The sequence below is a fragment of the Mastigoproctus giganteus genome, chromosome 11, assembly GCF_048544385.1.
Source record: "Mastigoproctus giganteus isolate SK-2022 chromosome 11, ASM4854438v1, whole genome shotgun sequence".
NCBI classification, from domain to species: domain Eukaryota; kingdom Metazoa; phylum Arthropoda; class Arachnida; order Uropygi; family Thelyphonidae; genus Mastigoproctus; species Mastigoproctus giganteus.
Genome location: NC_143585.1, coordinates 64,999,455 through 65,021,901, shown reverse-complemented (window position 1 = coordinate 65,021,901; position 22,447 = coordinate 64,999,455). Strand labels below are relative to the sequence as shown.

At 38.1% G+C, this 22,447-nt stretch overlaps 1 protein-coding gene across 3 annotated transcripts in view; it reads left to right on the top strand.

Moving 5' to 3' along the window:
* The first annotated feature begins 2,048 nt into the window (after positions 1–2,048).
* LOC150078072 (transmembrane protein 184C-like) overlaps positions 2,049–22,447 on the top strand; it is a 146,541-nt gene continuing 126,142 nt past the window's right edge. For 2 of the 3 annotated variants that reach the window (XM_090385285.1, XM_090385286.1), the window contains exon 1: positions 2,049–2,313. The gene's annotated coding sequence lies outside the window, so the exon portion shown is untranslated. Of the gene's footprint in view, positions 2,314–12,274; positions 12,384–22,447 lie in introns of those variants that run through there. The other variant, XM_090385287.1, reaches the window with a different exon arrangement.

Below are 22,447 nucleotides of genomic sequence, written 5' to 3'. Positions count from 1 at the left end.
GTGGAGTCCCCCAATCAAGGAGAAATAATATAAGGGCAACAACAATAATAATAATAATAATAACTTTTAGTCCAATAAACAAAACCAACCAAAAGTTAATGTTTAAAAATTGTATTTCCATCAGTAATGATATCTTTGTACAGAATACAGTTATCTGTCTATATTTTAAACCTGAGACGTGATAGGAAATTTTCATGATTGATTTTTGAATTCTATACATAAAACTTGACCAGAATCAATCATTGGTTTGCTGGAGGTAAAAATCATGTTGGGTAGTGTTATCAGATCAAGTGTATTACTCCCTCTGGTTGCCTCTCGAACATGTTGCTGTAGGAAACAGTCGTCCAATAGATCCACAAAACTCTTGTTAGTGTGCGTTTGACCAAGCCACAAGTTTTAGTAAATATCTGGAAAGTTAAAAATCTCCCATTATTAGACATTCTGATTTACTGGCGCACTCTATTTCTCTGCACAATTGCTCATTATACTCAAGAGATTCATTAGGCCTATAACACACTCCTTCTCTCTTTTTCCCTTTCCCAATGCTTATGTCACACCAAAATGACTCAGCATTCCATTGTCCACAAACATCAATTGGATGCACTTCCTTAGATTTTATGTGTTTCTTAACTAACAGCATAACCTCTCCTCTCTCTCCTTTCTGTATACATTGTACTCTCTAAATTCGAATTGTGCCCTGCTTATATCAGTGTTACACCACGTCTCTGATATCCCAACAATATCCGCCTTTGATGTCTTGACGAATACTTCAAGCTGATCAAATGTATTAACTATACTCCTAGCATTGGTGTATATGCAAGTATACCTGCACCTGTTTCTACTCTTAGTTATCCTAACCAACAGAGCCCATGTATTTACTTGTTGCACTATGACTCCCAGCAGTCGTGGAAATCTCCAGTACCTTGCTTTCCTGGCTCTGGTGCTCAATCTAATAGAAGCAGTGCAAGAATCACTTTTGCTTCTGCCTGCGACCACTGTTAACCTTTTAGCCTGTGTATCCCCCGAAGCCAGCAGTTTTCCGACCCACCTAACACTTCCTCAATTGGATCCGCAAATATTTTTGCGCCCTTTCTATTTAAGTGTACCCATCCCTGTAGAAGCAGTCTCTCCTGTTATGTGCGCTCATACCATTACACTGTCGTGGTAACTTCAATGAATATCTTCCTTCGTATCGCACAACTCCCCTTACAAATGATTTATTATTACTCAGATTGAGTTGGATTCTTTAAAAGTGACAACGCAAATATCCACCATGCAAAACTGCAGCGAGACTTCCTCAGACACCTGGCGAAATTAATACCACATGTATGGGCTGTAATTTGGATAAAAGGTGGCCCTTGTAGATATTTAATAAAGGTTTCTAATTTTTTGTTCAGTGATTGTATATTACGAATTTTATTGAGAACGCCTCAATGTGCCTTAATTCTACCCTTTTCAGCATTTAATTATCAAATAAGCCAAATTATGGTGATGGGTTATCCCAATCCCGGTCCATTACCCGCACCATGATTTATGGTTGGTTGGTTGTTTGTAGCAAGGTTTTAGATGCATCAGCAGCTTTGGCTGTTTATGTTGTTTCTGCGAATTACGTGTATTCTGTGGTCGAATTGTTGTTTGCAGGACGAAAAACCAGAGTTTACAAGGGAAAAGAAAACCAATTTTAACCTCGCCTGAGATTGACTAAGACAGCCGAGTTTTTAAAAAGCTCATAAAAATTCTACCGGTCGTTAAAGGGATTCGAGCTCCGATATTTTCTAACCTGTGTAAGGAGGACGTGCCCTCAACCAAGTGTGCTTACCACGACGGTCGCCGTTGTACAGTTTATCATTCAATGTATATGCGATAACTACGAACGTTGTTAAAGTAACTGAGGCCTGTTTCATTTGGGGATGAGGAATAGTTAGCTATTGAAATTAAATAATCTTAATTAGTGGTAATAGCATTTGACTGACCTTCTTAAGTTAATTTCATTTATTTGGCCATTGATATTGTCGGATATCGGTCTAACTGGAGTAGGTGGACAATTTTATTCAGTCCGAAGTCACGTGACAGTTTGTTTATAGCGTTCACCCAGAATAATGTTCAGACAGAAGACAGTGTTTCTTGTATCCAAAGCTTAATGGTTAATATTTACTCCATATGTAAATAATGCGCCCAGGATTTAAAATGCTATATATATACTACAACAATAATACTGAAAATTTGTAGCTAGATGGATCTTTTTTTTGTTTTCGCCCTGGATTTCACGCTTCAAATTTTCACTAAAGAAATACATACGCTTGAAAATAGAAGGTGAATATTTTATTATTGCTGTTTTATTTACAGTTTCTGATTATACATTAACTTTTACGTTGTGGACTTTTCTGAATGAGGTTAAATTTCGTCATTGCCTGAAATTCGATTATTGTTACAATAAATTTATTACATTTTGAATATTTCAAGTTGAAAATATTACTATCCTCTGCATTGCTTCTACGAATTTTTTTTTGTATAGATTTTTTTGTTGTTATTTGAAAAATATAGGGATTCCATATAATTATCAAATAATATATTCTGTATAGGTTTAGACCATTTGTTCCGTGTGATATATGACGTCACTGTAAATAAATAAATAAAAAAGGATATAAAATATTCTTTTTTTTAGAACCCACAGAGTATTAAGATATCTGACTTATTCTGTGTTAGGACCAGTGACTAGGCTGCAAATGAATTGAAAGGACATAACTTATGTTACTGATGTAAATCGATATTAATTGAAAATGCAGGGCAGCTAGGAAAAAAAAGTGAGCGAAACTGATTAGGTCACCTCATTTTTCTGCCCCTTCATCCCTGCATAAAAAAATTATATCGTAATTATTACATCGCAAGTGTGTTTAGATTTCCCTTGAGAATTCATAATTATGCTTACCATCTAGGATATCACTAAATAGGTTTATTCATAAACGAAGAAATAATATGTAGAAGGGGAACACGGTCGATTCTTGGGACCAAAATCGACCCCAGGGGCTCACATCTAGTGAGTATGGGCTTGGCAAACCCAGGATCCTGAGCTGGATATCATCATTCTTTTCTTTCTTGCTTTCTTGGTGATTCCTGTCTACTTCTTTCTCTCTCTGAGTAATGTGGGAATTTTTTTTTTTTTTTGGCTGGTGCAGCATAAGCCTCAGGCTTCCTTGAACTATATGGCTAATAATAATAATAATAATAAATAATAATTCTAACAGAGCTGGGGGGAGAGGGCTCAATACTTACATGAAGAAGCTCTTGCTGTTCTTTTCCCCAGTATTCTCAGACTTGAAGCCCCTCGCTGACCGGGCTAGCTGGGTGGGTAAAGTGCCTGCCTGGCAACCCAAAGGTCGCGGGTTCGAATCCCGCCTCGGGCTTGGATCAAAGTGCTGCAAAAACCTTGGGAGGTGCATTATGGCCACAGAAGCCGATGCGCCAACAACTACCCAAAAAAAAAAAAAAAAAAAAATTGAAGCCCCTCTCCATCGACGTCTAGAACTTTCCCTGAAGGAGAGAATCCTTCTATTACTGCTGCTTGAATCTCTTGCCCACATTCTTAGGAAATATAAAGAAATACATGTGTACTAAGGGAAAGAGTAACCCGTTGATTTCTTTGCCATAGTACATACGATGGTTAGATAAAATTTCTTAATTTTTGATCACCGCACCTTTAATTTTTTTATTGTTAAAGTGGCCAGTTATTCTTTGATAATAATAGTATAATGATACTTGTCACTTTTCCTTTGTAAATGGATTTGTTTAAAATGGGTTTCTGTTTTTAATAATAATATTTATTAAATATGAGTAGAGTGAATATAAAGAATGAAGACATAGTAAGTTATTCATTATATGAAAATGTTACATATATGTATGGAAAAGTGCAATGCAGCTGAAAACCATAATAATAATATTAACATTAGCTATATTGTGCAAGGAAGTCTGAGGCTTATGCTGCACCAGCCAAAAAAAAAATTCCCGAGTTACCCTGAGAGCAAGAGACAAAAGTAGAAGGGAATAACCAAGGAAGAGAAGAATGATGATATCCAGCTCAAGACCCTGGGTGTGCCAAGCCCATACTCATCAGATGTGATCCCCTGGGGTTGTGTAAAGTATAATAACATTAAAGTATTACATGAAAAAGTATATTATAAAGTTATGATTAACTGTAGTGATGGAACAGGTAACTGTAATACTAATGACTCTAAGAAGATCATAAAATATTAATATAATAATTTATGTCAGAAGAAGGGCAAAACCCAGAAATAACTTAAAACCAAAAGAAGAAGAAGAATTTTGAAGCTACTGAAGAGATTGGCTAAAATCCAGAAGTGTGAAAGGTGACATTGCAATGGAAATCTATATGCCATCTATTTGACTCTGGGAAAAGACAGAGAGAGTGGTAATCACTGGACACTGATCTTCTCGAGCTAATATTATTAGTGGAGTCCCCCAGGGTTCAGTGTTAGACCCATTGTTGTTTTCTATCTTTATCAATGATATTAATATAATAATTTATGTCAGAAGAAGAGCAAAACCCAGAAATAACTTAAAACCAAAAGAAGAAGAACAAAGACTAATGGATTAACAGTAGCCATGAGCAGAGGTGAAAGAGATTCTTGCACTGCTTCTATTGGAATGAGCAGAAGCCTGAAAAACAAGATGCAGGATATTTCAGAGACTGCTGGAAGTCATTGCGGTACAAGTAAACACATGGGCTGTGTTAGGGTAGCTAAGAATAGAAACAGGTGCATGTATACTTGCGTGTACACTAATGCTCGGAGTTTAGTAAATAAATTTGATGAATTTGAGGTATTACTCAAAACATCAAAGGCAGATATTGTTGGGATATCAGAGACGTGGTGTCACACAGATATAAGGAATGCAGAACTGGAATTTGGGGAGTACAACGTCTACAGAAAGGATAGACAGGATAGGAAGGGAGGAGGGGTTATGCTATTAGTTAAAAAACACATAAAATCCAAGGAAGTGAAGCCAGTTGACATCGCTGGACAGTGCAGTGTTGAGTCAGTTTGGTGTGACATAAGCATAGGTAAATCAAAATTGAGAGTAGGAGTGTGCTATAGGCCTAATGACTGTGATGAGTATAATAAGATACTGTACAGGGAAATAGAGTGGGCCAGTAAATCAGAGAGTCTTATAATGGGGGATTTTAATTTCCCAGATATTGACTGGAAGTTGTGGGTTGGTCACTCACACACTAGCAAGGCTTTTGTGGATTTATTAGATGATTGTTTTCTACACCAGCATGTTCGGGAGGCAACTAGAGGGAGTAATACTCTTGATCTGATTATCAGTAGTGATTCTTCATGCATTAGGAATCTGCAGATAAATGAACCACTGGGTGGCAGTGATCACAGTGTGCTGAAGTGGGATTTACTCAAGGAGGTAACTACCATCAGAGGTAAAGGGAAGGGTTTTTGCTTTCGTAAAGGAGACTATGCTGGTCTGAGACAGTATTTAAATTCTATACAGTGGGACCAACTGATGATGTTACCAACAGCAAATTCAAAATGGGAAGCATTCAAGGAACTAATGTTGGAAGCTACCAGGCTTTACATACCAACCAAGAAATATTGTTCAAGGTTCAGGCCTAAATGGTTGTCAGATGAACTAATGAGACATATGGCAGAGAAGAAAAATGCATGGGATACATACAAATTAATGGGTGACGTGGAAGCCTATGATAGATATAAGTTGGTCTGTAACCAAGTCACAAAGGAGATTAGGCAGGCAAAGGCAGATTATGAGAAATCCTTGGCAAAGGATGCAAAGAAAAACAGAAAAGAGTTCTTTACCTATTTAAACTCAAGAAGGAAAGGGATGAATCAGATTGGTCCACTGGATGTTGATGGTTCAACAGTTGAGGATCCAGCTCAGGTGGCTAACAATCTAAACGAGTATTTTGCATCTACATTCACACATGAGGAGTTATTCAGGAAGGGGAATGTCGTAGGTGAAGTAAACATTGGCAGTGAGCTAGATGATTTTCTAATAACTGAGAGGAAAGTGGAGGAGAAATTGTTGAGGATAAACATAAAAAAGGCACCCGGGGTGGATGGGATCTATCCAGTTATATTAAAGGAGGCAGCAAAGGAAGTAAGCAAACCCCTAGCCATAATTATGAGAGCTTCTTTGGACTCAGGGGAGGTACCCATGGACTGGAGATGTGCAAATGTAACCCCAATTCACAAAGGAGGATCAAAGGCTGACACAAGTAATTATAGACCTGTTAGTTTAACTTCGGTTCCAGGAAAATTAATGGAGGCACTGGTTAAAGAAGCACTGCAGGATCATCTGGACAAGAATTCAGTTATAGCTCAGACACAGCATGGGTTTGTTAAGGGCAGGTCTTGTCTGACCAATTTGATTGGATACTATGATGTAGTCACAAAAGAACTGGATGCAGGGAATAACTTTGATATTATATATTTGGATCTTAGAAAGGCTTTTGATACTGTTGCGCATGGAAGACTGCTGCACAAATTGGAGAAGTGTGGCATTCGAGGCAAATTGCTGCTATGGATAAAGGGATGGTTGAGTGGCAGAAGACAGAGAGTGGTAATCAATGGACACTGCTCAACGTGGACTAATGTTATTAGTGGAGTTCCTCAGGGTTCAGTGTTGGGTCCATTGTTATTTTCTGTATTTATAAATGATATTGATGATGGTGTATCAGGCTTAATGTCCAAGTTTGCAGACGATACAAAGGTTGGCAGGGTTGTTAAGGACACTACTGATACTATGCTGCTGCAACAGGATCTGGAAAGGTTGAGCAGATGGGCTGAGAGGTGGCAAATGAAGTTTAACATTGACAAATGTAAAGTACTACATATGGGAAACAGTAACCCCAGATCAACGTATCAACTCTGTGGTACTACGCTGACAGTGGTAGAGAATGAAAAGGACCTGGGGGTAATTGTGCAGGCAGATATGAAGTTCTCTGAGCAGTGCAGACGAGCTGCAAGAGTAGCTCATGGTGTCTTGTCAATGATATACAGGAATTTTTCTAGCAGGGACAGGGATGTGATTATTCCCTTGTATAAGGCATTGGTCAGGCCACACCTTGAGTACTGTATACAGGTCTGGAGGCCTCATTTCAAGAAGGATGTAGAGCTGCTGGAACGAGTACAGAGAAGGGCAACAAGATTAGTGAATGGAACAAAGGGTTGCTCTTACGAAGAAAGGCTTAAGTTTTGCAAATTACAGAGCCTGGAGACTAGGCATCGCCGAGGTGATCTGATAGAGGTGTACAAGGCTTTGAATGGCTTGAGCATGCTCAATGCCGATGGAATTCTTCCTCTTGCTCAGAATAATCACCTGAGAGGGCATAAATTCAAATTGAGGAAGGACGGATGTCGGATAGATGTGCGGAAATTCGCCTTTAGCCAGCGGGCAGTTGGTTTGTGGAATAGACTTCCATCGCTTGTTGTTGAAGTTTATAGCCTAAACAAATTTAAGGCTCAGCTGGACAGGTATTTCGAACGAATTGAGGGGTGAAATGGGAGTAGTGGTTTTTTTTTTTTTTTTTTTCTTTTTTTTTGGCTGATGCTGAATAAGCTTGCTTTCTTGCATCATATGCCTCTACTAATGCTAATGCTAAATTGATGAAGATAATTGTCCAATGATCAGTCTTAATGTCCAAGTTTGCAGATGATACAAAGGTTGGCAGAGTTGTTAATGACAGTATGCTGCTGTTACAGAATCTAGAAAAGTTGGGCAGATGGGCTGAGAAGTGGCAACCGAAATTTAACATTGACAAATGCAGAGTACTGTATATGGGTAGCAGTAACTCCACAGTAATGTTCCAACTGTGTGGTACTACACTCAGGGTATTAGAGGATTAATTATGATTAATTTAGACCCATTGTTGTTTTCTATCTTTATCAATGATTAATTATGATTAATTTAGACCCAGTGTTAGACCCATTGTTGTTTTCTATCTTTATCAATGATATTGATGAAGGTAATTGTCCAATGATCAGTCTTAATGTCCAAGTTTGCAGATGATACAAAGGTTGGCAGAGTTGTTAATGACAGTATGCTGCTGTTACAGAATCTAGAAAAGTTGGGCAGATGGGCTGAGAAGTGGCAACCGAAATTTAACATTGACAAATGCAGAGTACTGTATATGGGTAGCAGTAACTCCACAGTAATGTTCCAACTGTGTGGTACTACACTCAGGGTATTAGAGGATTAATTATGATTAATTTAATTAATTAATTAAAAAGTTAATTATGCAGTCAGTTATGAAGTTTTCAGAGCAGGCCAGTGCAGACAGGCTTCCAGAGCAGCTCATGGGGTCTTGTAAGTGATATACAGAGACTTTGGTAGCAGGGCTAAAGAGGTGGTTATCCTTTTGTATAAGGCAATGGTCAAGCCACATCTTAAGTACTCATACAGGTCTTGGGGCCTCATTTTAGGAAGTATGTGTAGCTGCTGGATTGAGTACAGAGAAGAGCAATGAAATTGGTGAGGGGAACAAAAGGCTGCACTTACTAAGAAAGGCTTAAGTTCCGCAAATTGCAGTGTCTGGAGACTAGGCACCTGCAAGATGATCTGATTGAAGTGTATAAGGCGTTGACTGGTTTGAGCAAGCTCAGTGCTGATGGGATTCTTTCTCTTGCTCAGATTGCATGCTTCAGGGGACATAAATTCAAATTGAGGAAAGACAATTGCAGAATAGATTGCAGAAATTTGCCTTTAGCCAGAGAGTGGTTGATTGCTGGTTGTTGTTGTTATTTGGTTTTTAGGAGCATTAACAACTAAGGCCATATTGCTCTGGGGATATACGGTGGTCATTCCCTAACCTTTCCGCATCCTCCGTATTTGGTAGTCACGAGCTTGAACCCTGGTCTAATCAAGAAGCGTGTGCTACGCACTACTGCTCCTGCCCACCTGGCTACGGAGGCCCCGTTGATTGCTGGAATAAACTTATATCCATCACTGTGGAAGTTGATAGCCTAAATAAATTCAAGGAAGAAGTGGTCAGACTTTTGGAGTGAATGGATAGGTAAAATGGGAAGTTTTTTTTTTTTTTTTGTGACTGATGCTGTATGAGCTTGCTTTCTTGTATCATATGCCATGACTAATACCAGTTTGCAAGGGAATCCAAAACAGCAAGAACAAAAATGGTAAATGAAACAGTAAATGAAAAGTAAAGTAATGCTCATCATGTCTAAAAATCAAAATGCAAATTTTTTGCTGGTTATAGAATTGTTCTTACAACAATCATCTGATTAAGCAGATGTCTAAATAATGCAATATCACAAGTGCTATAAAGTAGGAAATAAATGAAAAAGAAGAAATGTCATCTATGAATTCATGCCCACATTATGAATATATGAGTACAAAATCTTCAGAAAGCTGCAGGATACCTGACTGCCAAGCAGCATTTCATAAACAACCAAGCAACAAAGTGACTTGTTTGAAGGGCTGCAGCTTTTAAGCTGCTAAATATTACAGAAAGAAAAGAAGCCATTATAGAAAACAAACCAATAATCCACCACAACACAAGAATAATAAGAGCAGAAACTAAGTGAATATAATATATAAATAAAAAAAAAAAAAGTAAAGTGCAGCCATTATCAACCCACTGCAGGATGGAAGCCTCCTCAACAATTCATGCTGAGGGAAATGGCCATAATCTGCCACGCTGGTCCAGTGCGGGTTGGCAGATCGACCGTATTCAGCAGTCAGGGGCTTGAACCCCGGTCTACTCAAAGAGCGTGTGCTACTGCACTCCTGCTCCTGCCCACTCGGCTACGGAGGCCGTATATATAAATAACCTGTATATGAATACTATGTTCTAAGAGTGAAGGGAATCCATGTGAACAGGAGACAGAAAAATAATTCTAAAGAATCAAGGCTATAGGCAGTGACTGGTGCAAAGCAGTATGTATGTTCACAACTCCAGCAGTTTTCTAATAACATGGACCCAGCAGGTTAAGATGATGGAGCTTTTGCAATTACTAATGACCTCTTACAGATTGTTCATTAACCTATCAGAATACTAGATAATCTACACACTTGATCTTTTTCTTACAAACAGCTTTTCAGAGTACACATTCAAGTGAATATTCCTCTGGCACCTCAGATCACAACTTGGTTATAGTCTCTTCTCCAGTGGAGCCTTTCTTTCATAGTCATTCTCAGCCTTACATTGTTTGGCATTACATGAATGTGAAATTAGATGATCTTTAAGGTTTCTATACCCCACCGGCATTTGTGTGTTGGGTTGTTCTCTGGGTAGGAGAACACCCCAATAGGTATTGAAGCTTATATGAAGCGCATCCCGGTATCCAGTATTCTTCCGTATAGATTGCTTTACATTGTTTAGAGCGGTAGATGCTAGTTTTCAACACTGTGAAGGATTGTTTACAAATCTAACATTCCTTTGCATATACATAGCATTGGTGTATCTAGTGAATTTATAACCTTAATGTACCCCACTCTGTTTATGGCCTTCATTATACATTACAACCTCTTTCCACAAAAATGCAGACACCCAAATAAGGTTTGGTAGGTGTCTAAGTGCACTGTTGGGGACCACTGGCTTAAGCATTCTGACTTTGCATCACCCTTAGAAAATACAATCTAATAAATAATTAAATATTTCGAGTAGACAGGAAGTATTACCAGCCTTCCTAGTGGAATATCATGTTCAGCTTGAACAGAAGATAATTAGCATTAGCATTAGCATTAGCATTAGTAGAGGCATTTGATGCAAGAAAGCAAGCTTATGCAGCATCAGCCAAAAAAAAAAAAAAAAAAAAAAGTAACATAAATAAATAAAAATAACCACTTCCACTTCACCCCTCTGTTCGTTCGAAATACCTGTCCAGCTGAGCCTTAAACTTATTTAGGCTATCAACTTCCACGACAAGGGATGGAAGTCTGTTCCACCCACCAACCACCCGCTGGCTAAAGGCAAATTTCCGCACATCTATCCTACATCTGTCTTTCCTCAATTTGAATTTATGCCCTCTCAGGTGATTTTTCTGAGCTAGAGGAAGAATCCCATCAGCATTGAGCATGCTCAAACCATTCAAGGCTTTGTACACCTCTATCAGATCACCCCGCTGGTGCCTAGTTTCCAGACACTGTAATTTGCAAAACTTAAGCCTTTCTTCGTAAGAGAACCCCTTTGTCCCATTCACCAATCTAGTTGCCCTTCTCTGTACTCGTTCCAGCAGCTCTACATCCTTCCTGAAATGAGGCCTCCAGGCCTGTATACAGTACTCTAGGTGTGGCCTGACCATTGCCTTATACAAGGGAATAATCACCTCCTTATCCCTGCTAGAAAAATTTCTATATATCATTGACAATACACCATGAGCTACTCTTGCAGCTCGTCTGCACTGCTCAGAGAACTTCATATCTGCCTGCACCACCACCCCCAGGTCCCTTTCATTCTCTACCACTGTCAGTGTAGTACCACAGAGTTGATACGTTGCTCTGGGGTTGCTGTTTCCCATATGTAGTACTTTACATTTGTCAATGTTAAACTTCATTTGCCACCTCGAAGCCCATCTGCTCAACCTTTCCAAATCCTGTTGCAGCAGCATAGTGTCAGTAGTGTCCTTGACAACCCTGCCAACCTTTGTATCGTCTGCAAACTTGGACATTAAGCCTGATATACCATCATCAATATCATTTATAAATACAGAAAACAATAAAGGCCCCAATACTGAACCCTGAGGGACTCCACTAATAACATTAGTCCACGATGAGCAGTGTCCATTGATTACCACTCTCTGTCTTCTCCCCCTCAACCACCCCTTTATCCATAGCAGCAACTTGCCTCCAATGCCACACTGCTCCAATATGTGTGGTAAGTGCTATGTGTGGTAAGCATGCCCTGCATTAAACCCCAAAAAATATACAAAAGGTTTTGAGGTGAACTAAAAATACATCAGACTTCAGTAAGCATTTTAAAGAACAGGAAACGAGGTTTAATTTACATAAAAAAAATAATAAAAAAGGCAGCTTTCTTTTGCTGAAGCTAAATTGATCATTTGGTTGGTTATTTGGCATTTTTTTTTTTTTTTTTTTTGTTGTTGGCACATCAGCTTCTGTGGCCATAATGCACCTCCCAAAGTTTACAGTTTTGTAGTGTAACATATTTTTTATATGGTTATAAAAAGTGTTTGGTTTGTTTAGTTAATAAAATTTTTTATTATTATGTTTCTATATTTTTCCAGAAAATTTAAAATAAAATTATGCTCTCCCTTTTGGTGCATCCTGTATTTTCACTGGTAGGAGAGACAAATAACAGTGGTTACAAATATAATAGGGAACAATAGAAGGCAACATGAGCTCGTGAAATTTAACTTCAGGTAATATGTTATATATTATTGGAATAAGTTTTTTGCCTTTCAGTGTGGCTGAAGTGTCAAGTTCGGTCAAGTTCAAGTTGAAATTGGATGGTCACTTTTTGGTGATGAAAAAAAATGTGAGTGATTGGGATTTTTTTTTCGTTAGTATAATCAGGGGTTGGCAACCTGCGGCTTGCAAGCTGCAGATTGTTCAAAGAGCCTGCGGCAGGTTGCTGCAGGCTCTTTGAACAACATAACTGCGGCTCTTTAACTTTTAGCCCACATGAAGCACAATTTGAAATGTAGTTAGAGGACTTAAAAATCAAGGACATGTGGAGCGCAAGACTAAAATGCCTTAAAACTGAAATTGAGGATTTGGATAGGCAAAAGGCTGCCCTTGCAATTCTACACAAATGGATGGCGATAGATGAGTTGAAAATGCAAGACCAAATTGTGTTCGATGTGTGAAGTAGCTTACCGGACACTTATATAAATTTGAAAATATTTGCGTTTCGACTTCTCTCAGTTTTTGGTTCGACGAATTTCTGTGGGCTAATATTTTCGAACATGAACTGTACTAAAAATAAATCAAGAAACTGTCTGAACAATGCGAGTTTCTCAACATGTTTAAAGATGAAAATTACGGCATACTCGCCTGATGTTGAGAGACTCGCTCAAGACGTTCAGCAGCAAAAGTCACATTGATTCATATCTAATTCAATGTTTGTTATGTTTTTTCAGTATTAAAAAATAATATTTCAAACTTTATATTTTTTAATAAGACGCCTTCCCACTCTATTCGACTTCTTAAAAAACTTCATCCCTCTCCTCCCAGCTGTACCTGAGGTGCGGCTCTTCAGATTCTCGTTTTCTTTAATTACCATATTTCCCCATGTATAAGACGCACCTTAATTTTGGGGCCCGAAATTTGAAAAAAAAATGTATTACATAAAGTTATTGAACTCAAGTTTTATTTATCATAAAATTCATACAACGCCTCATCACTGTCAAAACTCCGATCCATTAGCTTGTCCTCATCTGTGTCTGATGACGAATCACTGTCTTCATATATTGCCTCGTCCTCAGTTCCATCTATGGCATTTGAAATGCCACACTTCTTAAATGACTTGACAACGATCTCAATCTTTTCAACCAGGTACAAACTTCTCCTATAGTTGGTTTCTTTACTCTTCCTGCTGGTGTCAAATTGTCCCCAGACTTCATCCATTGGTTCCATTCGTCTCTCATGGCAGCTTTGAAGGGTTTGTTAATGCTGACATCAAGTGGTTGGAGCTGGGATGTCAAGCCTCCAGGTATGCTGGCAAGTTTTGTTTTTTGCCCTGCAGCAATCTTCTTTATGTTTTTTGTTGTGTGTGCCTTGAACTGATCAAGCACCAATAGGGCAGGTTTGTGTAAGAGCCCACCTGCTCCAAACTTTCTCAAACCAAATCTTCATCCCATCCTGATCCATCCAACCCTTGTCATGAACGTGGACAATCACTCTTCGAGGAATGTCTTCTTTTGGCATTGTTTTGCGTTTGAAAATCAGCATAGGAGGCAGCTTGGTTCCGTCGGCATAACAAGCTAGAACAACTGTATAATGGCTCTTTTCATGTCCATTTGTCTTCACAGTTACAGTTTTCACCCCCTTCTTATCAACAGTTCTGTTACTGTGGACATCAAATTGAAGGGGGACTTTGTCCATATTTGCAAGCTGTCCCAACTCAAACTGATGTCTTTCGACATTGAAAGACAAAACGATGAAATTCAAGGACCTTCTGCTCATCAGGCATCTTTTGGGCAAGTCTGGTGCGTGTACGCATGCTTAGCATTCCGTTTCATGAACCCGAAGCACCAATTGTGTCCTCCTTTTAAATCAGTAACTTCTTTTTCATCAGCAGTTCTTCTTGCCTCATGCTGAACCATCTTTGTGGACACAGGAATTCCAATTGCCCTTTGCTCTTCAATCCATATCTTCAATTCCCTCTCTAAATCAGGCCATTTTGCTGACTTGCCTCTCATGGCCTTCTTCTGCCATGGCGTTTTCAGTGGGGTTTCTTTTTCCTGTAGCCAGTCTCCGATTGTTTTCTCAGTTGGAGGAGGACCAAACTTACGTTCAGCAGCACGCTTTCCATTCACTTTTGCAAACTGGATCACTTTTAACTTGAATTCAGCACTGTACGAAAATCTTTTCTGAGCCATTTCTGGCCAGAATGTGGCAAAACGTAACCTAATATACCGGTAACAAGTGCGAAACAATGAGCACAAAGACAACAAGCGGGAAATGCAAGTAAAAAAAAAAAAAATCTACAACCACTGTATAAGACGCACCCAGTTTTTAGACCATAAATTTTTCGAAAAAAGGTGCGTCTTATACATGGGGAAATACGGTAGATCAAAAATGGCTCTTCACTCAAAAAGGTTGGCAACCCTGCTATAAGTCATATAGTGCAAGGAAGCCACACTTTTGCTGCACTAGTCAAAAAGAAAAAAAGAAAGTAGATAAGAAAATACAAATTATGCACTTCTCTCCTCATTAGGGTTCGAGCCCGTCACCACCAAATACGGAGGATGCGGAAAGGTCAGAGGAATGACCACCGCATATCCCGGAGCAATATGGCCTTAGTTGCTAATGCTCCAAACAACAAACAAACAAATCTCCTCATTAGGTAACTATCCAACTGACCTTTGAATTTCTGCAAACTGTTGGCCTCAACTACCTGCAAAGGAGACTTGTTCCAATAATCAAAAACTCACTGCTTTCCCCCTGTAATTTGAATTTATGGTTCCTAGTTCTGGAATTCTTTATAACAGTGAAAATTCTGCCATCATTCATTTTATTAACACTTCTCAGAGCCTTATAAACCTCGATCTGGTCTTTTCTAAGTTTCCTGGTTGCCCAAGCTCTGTAGCCGAAATAGTCATGTGTGGTCACTCTTTTGCCAATCTCATCCAACCTTTAACTACTGCAACATATGTACTACTACTACTACTGTAACTAGACAAACATTTCGAATGAATGGATGGCGAAATGACAAGTGTTTTTTTTTTTTTTTGCTGATGCTGTATAAGCTTGCTTTCTTGCATTATATGCCTCTACTAGGGCTTAAAAAACTGAGATCTCGAATACTGGAATTCCGGTAATTTTTCCGGTATTCAAATACCAGTATTGATACAAAAATACAAGTTTTTCGGTACTAATTAAAAAAAAATAATTGTTTATGATTGAATCACATAAAGGTGATTTTATAACCACCAACCAAATATTATGAATATTTACAAAAGTATACTGTAGCAGAATTTGGCAAATAAATTATCATGCAATTAGATTCCAAAGCTCATTGGAACAGTTTATTGTCCATGTTTTAAAGCTTATTGAGTTGAGATATTGTGTGCAGAAAGCTTTAATTGATTTAGATTCAAGCATTTATTTTTGTGAGGATGAATTTAATTTATTATCTGTGACTATATCTACATTAATTCCTATAAAGTTAGCGGTAGATGCGCTATGCCGCACAAAGAGCAAATCTTTTAACTGCCGATGCTAACATAAAATTTATGATGAAACCCTTGGCAATCAAAATTCTGAAATAGCTACAGAATTGGATACAGCATTGAAACTCCGTGTTTCACAGAGGCATACACATTTATCACAGGTTCTTCAGTATTTGCGGCGCCTCCGTAGCCAGGTGGGAAGGAGCAGCAGTGCGTAGCACACGCTTCTTGATTAGACCGGGGTTCGAGCCCGTCACCACCAAATACGGCGGATGCGGAAAGGTCAGGGAATGACCACCGCATATCCCGGAGCAATATGGCCTTAGTTGCTAATGCTCCTAAAAACCAAATAAACCAAACATCAGTATTTGCAAAGTGGAACACAATACGATAGCAAATTATTTAGTGTATTAGTAATGGCCATATATAGTTCAAGAAAGCCTAAGGCTTATGCTGCACCAGCAAAAAAAAAAAAAAAAAAAAGTAAAATAAATAATTAATAAAGAATGAAAGAAAATCAAACAGACAACCTATGCATTTCCCTCCTCCCGTAGGTAACTATCCAGCTGATCTCTGAATTTCCCCAAACTGTCAGCCTCAACCACCGTTGTGGGTAACTTATTCCAGTACTTTATAACTCACTGGTTAAAATAAAACTTCCTGCAGTCCAGTCTACACTCCCCCCCCCCCAACTTGAATTTATTGCCCTAGTTCTAGAATTATTTATAACCATGAAAATTTCATCCTCCTTCACTTTACTTTTTCCGGTCAGACTCCAGTCAAGCCTCCTCTAAGGTGCCTAATTTCCAAGCTGTGCAACCCACATATTCGAAGTCTTTCCTCATATGGTTGCCCTTTTTATGATCTCATCAGGCAAATTACCAGTCCTTTGGACCCTTTTTTAGGGTCCAAAGGCTCCATACTTGAACACAGTATTCCAAGCGCGGTCTAACAATAGCCTTATAAAATGGGATTATGACGTCCTTAATCTACTAGCAAATGTTCGATAAATAATCAATAAGATACCCTGGACCTTCCTTGCAACCTCTCCACAATGCTCAGAGAACTTCATGTGTGACCGTATCGTAACTCCTAAGTCCCCTTTCTTCCACTACTGACTTTAGTTCAACTACACCAAATGTATAAGTTATTTTGGGGTTGCTGTTCCATAGGTATAAGACCTCGCATTTTGCTGAATTAAATCATAGCTGCCACTTTTCTGATCATCCCCGTAGTCTATCTAGGTCATTCTGAAGAAGCTCTGCTCGGCCGTCATCATTAACCACTCTACCGATCTTTACATCCCTGCATATTTAGCATCATGCCCTCTATCCCTTCATCGATGTCATTTAAGAAAATCAAAAACAACACTGGTCCCAATACCGATGGGACCATATTCCTCAGATTGAGTTAATGTAAGAAGTGAGGTTCCTTGGGGAACCCCACTTCTTACATTAACCAATCTGAGGAATAACCATTTATTTCAACCCTCTGCCTGATGTCATCTTGCTATCCATCTAAGGATTTTCCCTGTGATTCCAACCTGTTTCAGCTTATAAAGTAACCGCTCATGTGGGACTGAGCCAAATGCTTTGCTGAAATCCGAATAAAAAATTATTGAAATTATTCCCTAAATCCAGCTCACGAGTGACCCTGTCAAAATAGGGAACCAGATTTGTTAAACATTATTTTCCCTTTTCAAAACCATGCTGTGTATCCTTCAGAATTCCATTTCTATCTAAATGATCCTGAATTCCACTCTTGATCATTGCCTCCAAGACTTTCCCTACTACTGAAGTTAGACTGGCTGGTCAGTAATTTTCCATTACACTCTTAGAACTGCCTTTATGTATTGGCGATACATTGGCAATTTTCAATCCAACAGAATCTCTCCAAGTCCAGTGATGCTCTCATTATTAGCCTTAATGGTCCAATACACTAATGGTTCTATACCCACTGGCCGCCTCCCTTAAGATTATAGGGTATATGCCATCAACCCCAGAAGCTTTACTCGCCTGTAGGCGTGAAAGTTTTTTTGATTAAATAATCGTGTGAAATTTCAATATCATTAATTACATTTTTCCACTTCATTCCCATATGTGATCATTGACATAAAGGGTTTTTTTCCTGTAAATATGGATGCAAAGTTGAGTTCATCAGCAACATCAGTTGTGGTACCTAATACTATCCCACACAATTACATAGGGGGACCGATCTGATTTGCCCTTCTTTTCTTTGCATTTATATACGTGAAAAATTCCATATCTGCACTTGTTGTCCCCTTTTTTTTTTATTTCTTATCCCCACTCTTTGCTCTCTCCCAGACTCAGTAAAGATACTATAGTGAAAATTGTACTTCACTTAATAAAACATCTTTCTCCTTCAGAAAATGACAAACAGAATTCAACCTTGGAAGTCCAACATGGAACAGAACATGAGCATTCTGCAAATTCTTTCCAATATAAGAAATTTCTTGACTCTAATGAGATTTTAAAAGTTACCTTGAGTCGGCAATTAATGAAATACTTTTAACTGTTCCTGCTAAAAAAGTTCAAAAGCCTAGAAAATATGGACTGAGATCATGTACGACAATCTCAGTAAATGATTCAGCATAAAACCCAAAAGGGCGTTTTCTGCCGCTAATCAAATATGTACCAAAATTAATCTAGTTTAAACGATAAGACTATTGATTGCTTATGTTTTTTAAGAGCTCACTTTATTCGGACTGGTAGTATGGATGCTTAAACATAATTAAACTTTGTAGTATCAAAATGTATTTTTCATGTGTAAACATATTTGGAGGTACCTACTAAAATTGATTTGTCACAATTTTGCAATGCAGAAATGGCTTTATTTGATGTCATTTCTATTTCATAACAAAGATAAACGGAGTCAGGAGAGGATATGCTGCAAAGGATCATGGGAGGTGATCTTGGATGTGCTCAGAGCTGGCATAAACCAGCTGGTGACGGAAAAATGTTTGATTTAGGGCATACCACTTAGGTGGTTTTGGGCTAACCATTGCTACCTGTGTCAGAAATGTTTGTAACTGGAGAAATGGATATCTTGAAAAATTTAAAGTAAAGTAAAGCATTTAAAGCAAAGGATCATGGGAGGTGATCTTGGATGTGCTCAGAGCTGGCATGAACCAGCTGGTTGCAGAAAAAACATGGAAAGGCAAAAAGAATGATGTCGGGAGAGGATATCGCACAAAGGATCATGGGAGGTGATCTTGGATGTGCTCAGAGCTGGCATAAACCAGCTGGTTGCGGAAAAACATTTATTTGGGACATACCATTTAGGTGGCTTTGGGCTAACTATTGTCACCCGTGGCACAAACCTTTTGGTAACCAGAGAAAGGGATATCTTGAGGGCAGTGATCTTGGATGTGCTTAGAGCTGGAATAGCCAAGACAAGCAATCTTTTGCTTTTCATTGGCCATTCTTATTAAGTTGCAGAAGTCCTCGTTAGTCATCAAATTTTCACATTTCTTTGCAATTGCACTGAGTCGGTTCAGCGTGATGAGCTTTAGATCCCCATAAAAGTTTCGAAAGTGGTCTTCTTCTTGCAGTCGTGTTACAAGGCTATGCAGGTCATTACCGCATGCTTCATCAGGGTCAACGTTGTCGTTGTCTTACATATTTCAATCATTTTGCAAATGTCCAAGTCCTATTCATACAATTTACGATCTAGTATGAGCTCTTCATTGTTGTCATAGATCTTGACATATTTCATTTGTGACAGTATCTCTGTTTCCTCATTGCGAAATGGAATGTGGAACGTTACCATCTCGCACTTGTACTCGTTGAGATCCTGAGCCAAGCCATAGTTTCGGTAGTGTATTATGCATGGATACTCTCATTTCTTACAGATCTCGTAGTGCTGCATTTGTAATTTGCGACAAAGCATGATAGAGCAAAATGATCCAACATAATAGTATCATACTATTATACAATCAAACATATATCATACAATCATACTATTCAACAAATGGCTACAATCAAATGGGTAATTAGACTATGGCCTAACCCCGTGGTTTTCAACCCTTTTTTTAATAATGGCACCCCTAAGTAATTTATTTTATTTTGTGGCACCCCTACTCAATTTTCTGCCTGTTAGATCCGATTCTCTCTTTGTATATATATGTGTATATATATATATATATATATATATAAAATATTAAAAATATATGTATGTTATATGATAGTTATTACAATAATATAATTATAAAAATTGCATTTCATAATACAAATTATATATATACAGTACATTTATATAATAATTTTATTCTTTATATCTATATAGTTTTATTCTTTATATCTATATAATTTTATTCTTTATATCTATAGAGGTACTAAGTAAAAATCAATTATAGATCACCACAAAATTAAAAAGATACTATACACCGTTTTATAATGAAATAAACAATATCAATTAAAAAAAAAAATAAGTTTAAGTAACTTAAACCCAAATTATGTGGCACCCTGGTTGGAAAAAAAACCGCTAACCTAACCTCTTCCAAACGTTGATTCTGTAGAGTAAGTAGCGGGCACGAGCATAAATTAAATCGTTCATGATTTTGGTTCTAGCTGTTCGAAATTTAGTAGGTGTTGTCAAAGATGTTTACACGTAAAACATCTTTTGTTGCATACAGGATACACACGCAATTTTTTTTAGATTAACTGTGTTTTTAATAATTTTTTCAGAATATTTATTATTTTAAAAGTTTTAAATAAACAGAAATTCAAGTAATTACAGTACTTGTTTTTTTCATACTTTATTGCACCTAGTTATCAAAATTTATTGAGAAAGTTGTTTGTCTTTGGAATACTGGGATCCCGGTTTCATAAATTAAAAATACCAAAATACCGGTATTAAGATTTTGACCAGTATTGACCCTAGCCTCTGCTAATGCTAATATTTCTTCATCTTCCAACTAATGGCTGCCTGATTACTACCGGCAACGGTTCCTCTAATTTAAACCCTGTGATGTGATCTGATTCTTGAGTAATGATGAGGTCAAGAATATTCTCACCTCTAGTATTTTCTCTTATATGATGGTACAAATAATAATCATCAAGTTTATTTAAATTTTGTCCCCCATTTTCCAGTTTTCCTCCCACTTATTTCAAACAGAGGCAGGTTGAAGTCACCCATAATAAGACATTCACTCTTGTTTGCCCATTTCATCTGCATCTTGTCATATTCTTTAGAATGTTCTTGTCTATAGATTACTCCCACTCTCATTATTATACCTTTACTTCTTGTTGTTGTTGTTGTTGTTATGGGCGTTTAATGGCGCATAAGCTACTATGGCTATAATGCGCCTACCTTTACTTCTAACTACTCACCCCACACAGATTCTTTGCTGGCAGATGTAACTTCTAATTCAACAGCTCTTTTTGCACTTGGGCATGCTTTTTAAGAAACATGACCCATCACACCTAACTTTCCTAAATACATTATATATATACCTTAGTGGAACTTGTCATCCTCATTTTCCTGGTGGCACCATGTTTCTGTTAGCCCTATTATATAAGTCTGCATTAGTAGTCCCAACTAGGAGTTCAAATTCAGTGATTTTATTGACAACACTCCTGACCTTACTGTAGACACAGTTAAGACTAAGTATTTTTATTTAGTTTACTATCCTAACTCACATCCTTTGAAATTATTTAGGCTTGTTTTCCTAACTTTATCTTCTTACTTATTTGAAAAGTTGCTACACTCAACATTTTGTCAACATTGGCTGTTGTGGCAACAAACAAGAATCCTTGTGGTGAGTGCAAGCATGATTTTGACCCATATCATCAGATAAATGCAAACCTATATTACCCTTCTCCCCCAAGTAGCAGTTCCCTTAACCCTCAGTATATCCTCAATGATATTGGCAAAAATCTTTTGCAGATACCTTCAAGTCTTGAGTTAATTCACAAGTCTTTCAGCATATAATCCCTCCTACCTAACTCACAGCATTTTTTCAGCAATGTCCTATGTTTATCCAACAAATGGTCACGTCATGTTCATTTAATATCATTAGTCCCCACACAAATAATAATGCTGTCATTACTCCCCATATAATGCTCTCATTACTCCCCCATACTGACAATCTGTTGGTAACATATCAATTTTTGCTCCTGGCAAAAACATCCTGGTTCTTATCCACCTGTCTTTATTACAAAAAATGTTACCCTTTGCCCTGACTGTAGAGTCTTCCAAACTAAATCTTATTCAACCAGAGGCGCCTCCGTAGCCAGGTGGGCAGGAGCAGCAGTGCGTAGCACACGCTTATTGATTAGACTGGGGTTCGAGCCTGTCACCACCAAATACGGAGGATGCGGAAAGGTCAGGGAATGACCACCGCATATCCCCAGAGCAATGTGGCCTTAGTTGCTAATGCTCCTAAAAACCAAATAATAATAAATAGCAGCACATAGCACACGCTTCTTGATTAGACTGGGGTTCGATCCCGTGACCACCAAATACGGAGGATGCAGAAAGGTCAGGGAATGACCACCGCATATCCCCGGAGCAATATGGCCTTAGTTTCTAATGCTCCTGAAAACCAAATAACACAAACCTTCAACCAG